This window comes from Fukomys damarensis, unplaced genomic scaffold (assembly GCF_012274545.1).
Source record: "Fukomys damarensis isolate Sample0158 unplaced genomic scaffold, DMR_v1.0_HiC HiC_scaffold_39, whole genome shotgun sequence".
Lineage (NCBI taxonomy): Eukaryota > Metazoa > Chordata > Mammalia > Rodentia > Bathyergidae > Fukomys > Fukomys damarensis.
In genome coordinates this window covers 64374039-64383257 of record NW_022900951.1, presented here as the reverse complement: position 1 = coordinate 64383257, position 9219 = coordinate 64374039, and the positions used below count along the sequence as shown (strand labels likewise).

Below are 9219 nucleotides of genomic sequence, written 5' to 3'. Positions count from 1 at the left end.
GTTTGAGTATTTTTAACCTTCCTTACCTCCCATGGGTAAAGCCTATGTAGTCATGATGATATAGGAGAGCTATAACTCCAAATACACCAGTTGTCTGATATGCTGATTCCATATCTGAAAAAAATGAAGAATGAATTTCAGAGCCCAGGATTTAGCATACTGGCACTGCCACCTGCCTTGCAAGTGCCAAGTCCTGAATTTGATCCCTGGTACCAAAGGAAAAAAATAAATGAATTTCAAGGAGCAATGGAGGTTAAGAGAAGCAAATATTTATTGAGAAATAGATCCTGAGAGACAGGAAGGGTCCCAAAATTGGGTTATCATGGAGTCACTTTGTGAGGGGTAATTTATGTAGCAAAAGAAACAATGTAGGTACCATTTGGGTCATACTATGATAAACCTATGAGATCACAAATGTAGCTATTTGGCTAATATTGATAATGTTACAGGAAATAATACCAGAGATGAAATATGAAATGCTGTATCTCCCAACCTATTAAATGTATAATATGCTGAGTTCTTGTTCACTAAAAATCAAAGAATGACTCTTAGGAACAACAGAAGTTAAGAGTAGGAAGATATTTATTGATAGTAAAGTACCTGAGGGGCAGGAGGGGTCCTAAGTGGGTAGTCAGGGGAACTGCACTTTACAGAGGAGTTTCATAGCGTGAAACCCATATGGGTACAAAGTGGGGCACATCCATGGACATCTAATAAGTTTACAAGTATATTCACTTAGGTAATGTTAGTCCAATTGGAAAACAAGTAATGTAATAAGAGTGGACAGAAAGAACTAAGATTCTCTAGGAAGTGGTGGGTCCAAAGATATCTGTTCACCCACCAGGGTGGTTGATGTTTATCTAGACTTCATTAGGCTCACTATTCTTTGAAAAAAATATGTAATTCTTTATCTTAAAGCCTGATTTTCAGCCGATGTGTCTCCAGTCAATTGTGTGGTGTGTTTCAACTTTCTTCTGATTCTCACGAAGACCTAGCCCTATCTTACTGCCTCTAATATTTTTAACTAGCTCAACTATCTCTAAGAAAACAATAGGAAAGAAGGTCACATAGGAAGTTTACAAGGAAAGAACAAAGGTATTTTGGGAAAAACATGGGTCCAGTTGTTTTGGTCACTCATCTGTGTGACTATAGCATTATTAGAAACAAAAGAGCTGAGTGAGTCACTTCCTGCACTCCATGTAACCCTAAACAGCACCCAAAGTTAATTCCTGCTTCCATTATCCTAAGAAATACAATGACAATAGCCAAAGAGATCACCATGCCCTATGTGGCAGAGCAAGGGAACCAAGGGTGACTCAGTGGGAGGCACCTAAAGTCAAATATGTATGACCTTTAAATTTATAAACCTGAGCTATCAGCTCTCTTCTCTTTTTTGACTGTTGCTGCTTCTATCATTCCCGTAACCTTCAATAAACATAGCTACTTACTACTTACTACAAGGTGTATGCTTTTAAATTTTTCCCCATTTTACACAATAACCTGCACTATTACAGTATCATCTGTACCAATTACATTTTTATCTTATGGCCTGACCTTCAAAAGATGTGCCTACAGCCACATAATTTGTGCATTATTCACTTTTGCCTTGACTCTCTCAAGGGCCCTGTCTAACTGCTTATTAAATTTTATCTAACTAGGCTGTCTATAATATTGATATATCATCTTTTTAATCAGTTACTGTATTATATTTGCCAGTATCCTATTGAGAATTTTTATATCTTTGTTGATTAAAGAGATTATTCTGAGATTCTCTGGTGTGAAAAACTATAACAGTACACAAGATCCTAATGAGATAATTAATAATGTAAAATAGGAAGTAAAGGGCTAAAGGTGTAGGGAAAATGGGAAGGGGGGAAAGGTAATGAGGGAGAGGAAAAAATATGAGAAAATGAAAAAATGGAAATAAAGTGTTTGTAAATGGGGAGGGGAGGAGGGGGTGAAGGGAGGGCAGGGACAAGGGGAAAAATGAGAATCAAGACCTATCATGTAAAGGTACAGGATCCCAATAATAAATGTAACTGCACTGTATACCTAGATTGTACCAATAAACTCAATAAAAAGAAAAAAAAAAAAAGGATTATTCTGTACTTTTCATTTTTGTTTAGGTCCTTGCCTGATTTCAGATTTAGGGTAATGTTAGCTTCCATGAATGAGTTTGGATACTCCTTCCCTCTTAATTCCATTAATGATTTTGAGAAGCATTAATATTACATCTTCCCTAAGGTGTCAAAGACATGAATCCATCACAACCTGGGCTTTTCTTTGTCAGTAGGTATTTTATTACTACTCCTGAGGTAGGACAAAACAAATAAAACTAGGTAGAAAGGAGATTAGGAAATCAAGATTTTAAAATGTATTTTTAAGAAAAACTACAGCTTCAAGACAAACTCTTTTCCTACATCTGGAGGCCACCCTAGTGGATGACCTTCCTGCTTCATTCTTACAAAGAATATTACATTGCTCAAGGCCCTTTCCAATATCTTGTAAAGTACTGCACACTAAAACCCATTCACCTACAAATTAACCTTTCGTCCAGCCCAGAAAGCTACTGCATTGGAGAAATCATGTCTTAACTTAATTCCACATATCTCCATTTCAACCCCATAAGGATACTTTGCACTGTAAATTGGGAGACAGACAGAATATATCCTAGATCACTCATCTTGAAGACAGCTTCTAAAAAAGTGACCTCCTTTTTCTTATAACTTGTCTCATTTCTCTGAGCACCCACACTCTACTCTTGAATGTGGCCTATATCTATCTACTAAAATGTTCTTATACCTCATTTACTGATTCATCCTAAATATTTTTTTTTAATTAGAGTCAACGAACCTGCAAATTTATTTTAAATGGTGGGACAAATTAATCATTTCAGCCTCAGGGACCTTCAGACACAACCCAGTGACACTTCTACCTCACTAATTTGATTGTTCAGATTTTTTTGTCTTTTTTTCAGTTTAGGTAATTCATATTTTTCTAGAAAATTTGGCCCTTTCTTCATATTCTTCAGTTTTAGGTAGTAGTTACTAATCATCTTATAGATTTTTTTTGTTGCTTTTAAAACAAAAATATAAGGATTTACTGAAAAACTTATAAACCAACAAATTTTCAGAATAAAATTCAAAGTATACAGTTGATTGTTACAGGTAATGTTAACATTAAGACTATAAATAGAAAAAAATAAAGTCCTTTTGAATATTGAAGTAAATGTTATGGTTTAGTCTAACTTCTAACACAAAAACGGTTGCAGATTTGAGCAGAGACAATATATAGCTCATGCAAAATGTATTTATTAACTAATAATTTTTATTTTTGCTAGAATGTGTTTTGGCTCTGAACCCATGCAGAGAATTTCTTTCTGGTTTTAACAAAATAGTGTAGCATTGGGGGCAAACATGCAACCCAGGAGCCCTGCACTGGAGGCCAAAATGGAGAAGACCTCCATGGTGACCATAACCTTCGCTTTGGTGCTGTGGTTCACAGGCAGGAAGGTGACCCACACATTGCAGAACACCAGCAGGCTGAACATCAGAAACTTGGCCTCATTGAGTGCGTCAGGCAGGATTTTGGCTAGGAAAGCCACAGTGAAGCTCACCAGGGCCAGGAAGTCCAAGTATTCCCGGGCACAGTAGAAGGCAGTGAGTGAGCTCTTGTTGCACAAGAGGATGATGTGGCCATGTTCAGAGTGTGCATCTGTGTCAACAAAGGGAGGAAAGCTTCCACTCCATACTGCACAGAGAATAATTTGGATCAGGGAGCGGAGCAGAAGGGAATGACAAAATTAGAGGCTCCTGACACCACTAAACACCTGATTGATTGTCCTGGTTTTGTAATCCTGAAGGCCTAGGAATAGCTCTGTGTTTCTCTGTTCTCACAGCTGTGGTTTTGGGGCTCTTTGTGAGACACCAAGACACTCCTATACTCAAGGTCATCAACAGGGCTCTCTGTTATACCCTGCTCACCTCCCTCCTCCCATACTTTCTCTGTGCCTTGCTCTTCATTGGCCATCCCAACACAGCCACCTGCATCCTCCAGCAAATAACATTCAGACTTGTATTCACTGTGACTGTTCCCACTGTTCTGGCCAAAACCATCACTGTGATTCTGGCCTTCACCTTTCAGTGGTGCCTGTTTTGACTGTCTTTTTCATTTCTCATTGTATGTGTAGGGGTATTTTGTATCATTCCTTTGGCATGTTTCACTAAGGATCTGCCTATTTTGTTTATTCTTTCAAAGAACCAGCTCTTCAATTCATTGATTCTGTGATTTGTCTTTTTAGTTTCAATTTTCTGAATATCTGCTCTGATCTTCATGATTTCCCTCCTTATTTTGGCTTAGACTGTTTTTCTTTTTCTAGTAACTTGAGCAGTATCATTATTTTGTTTATTTGAGCTCACTATGTTTTTCTAAGGTGAAGCTCCAAAGCAATAAACTTCCCTTCCAGGAATATTTTCTTTGTATTGTGTAGTATTTTGGCATGTTATACTGGTATTATCATTTGTTTCTTGGAATTATTTAATTTCTGATTTTTTTCTGTGACCCACTGAGAATTCAGGAGTATTTCTTTTTCAAGAATTTATAAAATTTCTGTGGATTCTTCTGTGATTGATTTCAAGTTTGGATGTGCTATGGCTTGCTAGTATACATGGGATAATTTAGATTCTTTTGTATTTATTTAGGCAGGCTGCATACACTTGTGGGACTCTAACCGCTACATAACCCCTAGTTAGCCAGCATATAGCAGCACACATTTCTTTCTACCCAGCTCCAAGATAAAATTAGAACAGAGTGTATGGAATCCTGGTATAGGCAAACAAGATAGTGACTCCAGGCCTCATTAGAACAGAACAGCCTGAGGTCTGGAGATGAAAGGCCAGGTGCACCATATAGCTGACTCCTTTAGACAGATAACAGAAAACCGACCCTCTGACCCCTGGCCCACTTGCTGTGCTTGCAATCCTCTTCCCTTGCCTTTAAAAAACGGTGCTAACCCCTGTGTTGCACCTCTCTGAGCTGCTCAGTTCTGAGAGTGCCATCTGGCCAGACTAATAAAGGTCTATTTATCAACAAGCCTGGTGTGTTCCTTCCCGGGTTACTCTCGTTCCTCCGTCGAGCCCCCGGAGCCTCGCTGAGCTATAGGTCCCAGCATCTTGGAGGCCCTTTGGACTGTTCAAGGCTCCTAAAAGTAAGGCCCTGGGTCTTGCATCCAGAGTCATTGTTGGGCTATAGGACTCAGCATTGTGAAGGCCCTTTCAATTGTTCAAGCTCCTTGGAGTGGAAGTGAGACTTTAGGTCTTACAGACTAGTGTGTATCTATTTTGGAGAATGTTCCATATACCTCTGAGATTGTGTATAGTCTTTGTATAGTAGAATACTTTGTTGATATATATTGTGTCTTTTTGTTCACAGGTGTGGGGGTTATCTCTGTTTTCAGCTACTTAGACTCACATGCTTAGTTTCTTTCTTTTATTTTTTTTACATGCTTAGTTTCATTTGTTCACTGCTGACCAAATCAAAAGAAGCCATATATTTGGGTAAAAAGGAAAAAAAAGATTAATTCAAAGCAGTTGCAGAGGAGATGGAGGGGTCCATTTGTCTCAAATCACTATCTCCACATTTATAGTTGGCCAAGGAACAGAGGGGAGGGGAAACACAAAGAGAAACTGCAGAGCTTTACACTTGGTTTATCTACTAGCTATCTTTAGGTTATTGTCCCCTTTCTTGGAGAAAGAAAACTGGACTCCAGCCCACCTGGTTTTAATATTTGCATATTCTCTTCAGTCATCTGGGAAGAGAGATGGTGAAAGCTGTTTATGCCTTAGGCCTCAGGAAGACATGTGTCTCAAAGAAAAAAAGTTCATGTTACTATGTCAGTTACAGCTCATTATTTCCTTGCTAATTTTTTATTTGATTGAATGTATTTGTCAATGTGTTGTATGGAGGTGTTCCATTATGAGAGTTTTAGTGTTTACTTAATCTTTTGTATTTGTAGTATTGGTTTTATGAATTTCAGTGCTTTGATATGCACAGTATATATGTTTACACTTGTTATGTCTTCCTGTAAGTTTAGTTCTTTAAATTATATGTAGTGATTTTCTTCATCTTTTCTGGTCAGTTTTATTATACAGTTTACAGTGGACCCCTGAATTCATGGGGTTTATATTCCAGGAGAATTAGCAAATTGTGACAAACTGCAAATTTCAGATAAAGTCAGAAAACCTTCTACAAATTCGTTTTTCTAAGCTTTAAACCCTAAATATGCTGTCTCCCATAGTTATGTAATTTAATTTAATAAAATACTGTATTAATAAAGCCTTAGAAGGTTCAGAGTATTTTGGAGGCATCTCAGGGCTTTAAGAATAACAAAACTGAACTAAGAGTTAACCAGAACAACACCCCCCCCAATAGCCTGTGCCTGAACTTTATCCCTTTTCCTCCTTGGACTGCTCATTCAAAGTGATAAATTAACCAGCACATAGCATACCTTGTGGTTGAGATCAAAGGACAGGACATTTCTCACCTTGTGGTTAAAAGCAAAGGACAGGACATGCTGTACTGTGGCCCTAACCATAAGGATAAACATTTCCTGATGGATTCCCAAAATTGAATTTTAATCTAACTTGCAATCTGCTTCTGTACCCCTGTGCTTGCTCAATGATGAGATCATGATAGTCTATTGTGTAGTTTTTCTCTTTAAAAATTGAAATTCACTACTTAATTCATATCAAGGAAGATGGAAGCATGAGCTTGTCCTTGGTTGCCAGCTATAAAAGACTCCTTTAATTTGGACATTGTTTGTGGCATGATTTTTTTGATGAGACAGCTATAATAAAAACCAAGAACACTTGGGATAGCTATACATGGTACAGCAAACTTTTATGATGCAGGAATGATGGTGCGTCTGCTGGAAATGTGTTACTGGGCCACAGTCAATCAGCAGGAAGGAGAACTGAATAACACTCAGATTGACTACTTGCAAATCTCTGGCCAAAAAAAGAATTGCAGAATTATATTTGCAATTTCCACTAAATTTCTGGGGTTTCTGTGAATAATTATTAGTTAGGTTCAAAGGAAAAATCCACAAAGGACTGAGGCCATGAACTCTGAGGCACAACTTCATTAAGGGATACTGTACAAGTTCCGAGAATAAAATTATTACACCTGCTTGCTTATGAGGCTTCAGCAAATGAAATTTTTTTCCATCCTTTGATTTTAGTCAATGAATTTCTTTCCAGATTAGAAGACGCTCTTGAATTCAGCAGACATTATTTTTCTAAATCTTTGCTCCAGGGTTTTTCTTTGTCTGTTGGGGAAGTTGGTATATTTATACTGGGACTTCTTACTAAAAGGTATTGATTTATTCCTGTCATGGCAATTTTTATTGTTGACTACTTTATTCTTCACTTTTTGTTCAACTATTTAACTTGCTTAATGCATTCATTTTACAGAAAATATTATGTTAGCTTATGCTACCGACCGTAGGGGAGCAAAGACTGGATTTCATGAGGAGAACAGGGGTCTTCAGAAAGGTGGGAGCAGGTTCGGCGGTGACAGTGAGAAACCACACAGCACTGAGTAGTGAAGGTAGTAGCTGCTGCAATTTTATTTCTAACTCTAGGTGTATATATACTAGTTTCAAGGGCATACCTCAAGAGTGATTTCAGTCACAAGCAGGCATGAGAAAGATAGACAATAGTACTGTAAAAGCTAAGACCACAAGGTCAAGGTAAGACCACACCTATATGCAGTCAGAAGCGGAAGTTTGTAAAACAAAGGACTGGCTTCAGCATGTCACCTTCAGGATCACCTTCAGGACTTCACAGTCCGGGGCTCAGGGTCAGCACTTTGGCAGCCCGTCCTCTTGTGCCCCAACACCTCCCCATCTCTAGGAACATCTAATTGTTCCTGATCTTTCCTGGGCCCAGAATACAATTCTACAGATAATGAACAAATAGTAATAAAACAAAATAGAACAGAATTATAAATGAACCCAATGTCCCCAAACTGCAGGCAGAGAGGCCAGCTATTCTCTTCACGGCTGACTTCGCATGCGGTGTGTGCCAAGGACTTCCAGGAGGCTTAACCCCGTGGGGACGATACCTCGGGTCTGGTTTCTGCCAGGTGACCGGCATTGTCACGCAGACTCCACTGGAGTGGTCGTGGCAAGCTTATGGATTAGGCAGCTAGCTAGTGGAAGGACCCGAGAAAGTGTGTAGTGATTATCCTTATTGATAAATATGGAGAATAGGTAATGAAGTAGGACTTCACACATAATTTAAATATCTTTAGGCAATACAGAATGCAACCTACTCCTTATGAAAGATAGTTCTAATCACTATTAAATTCCTGAGTTTTTAGAAACTTAAATGCATTAAACTTCCTCAAGGAGCATGAAATGTGGCCCATCCCCTACTAAAGGGGGTCAGACTGAGGCACAATTGAGACCACCAAGGCAAAGCAACATGCAATGAGTTTATTGCCATCTGGGTACAGATGGGCCAAGGGTAAGAAGGCCATTGGCACTAAGAGGAGAGTGCTTGTGGTTTATATAGGGCATTTTTGATAGGGAAGGATGACACTGTTAAAGAGGGTGGAAAATTTCAGAGTCCCATGGTTGGTGTGCCTGGGGCTGCTGATAAAGAGGGTGGTGGTTAGAGCAACAAGGCAGGTATTGGCTTCTTAATATCTCTGCATTTCTGTGGATGCAGATAGAGAGCCTGCTTGAGCAGGCGTCTGGCTTGGGAGGCCTATCAAAAGGGATATGGAATCCCTATGGAGTTCCTAAACTTTTAGAAAATTATAATACAAACTTAAAAATTTCTTCTAAGATCCCAGCTCCCTGTATATACTACCTATTAAACAACTGAGTTTAAAACCTGGGTGTTGGGTCAAGGGATTTAGCTCAGTGGTTCTGCTGTCTGCTTTATAAGCATAAGGTCCTGAGTTTGATCCCTGGTACAAAAAAAAAAAAAAAAAAAAAAGAGTGCCAATTGGTCATTTTAAATTCACAGGGCTCCCTATTGATACAGAAAATAATACTAGAGATTGAATATAAACTGTTACATGTTCCAAATGGTTAGATGTCTGATACACTGAGTTCTTGATCTCTAAAAATTCAAGAATAAATTCTAGGAAAAATAGAGATTAGCAGAAGGAAGATACTTATGGATAGTATAGCTCCTGAGAGTCAAGAGGGGT

At 38.5% G+C, this 9219-nt stretch overlaps 1 pseudogene; it reads right to left on the bottom strand.

Annotated features, from left to right (window-relative positions):
- Window positions 1–3317: 3317 nt before the first annotated feature.
- LOC109117676 lies at window positions 3318–6592 on the bottom strand (annotated as a pseudogene).
- Window positions 6593–9219: the final 2627 nt, after the last annotated feature.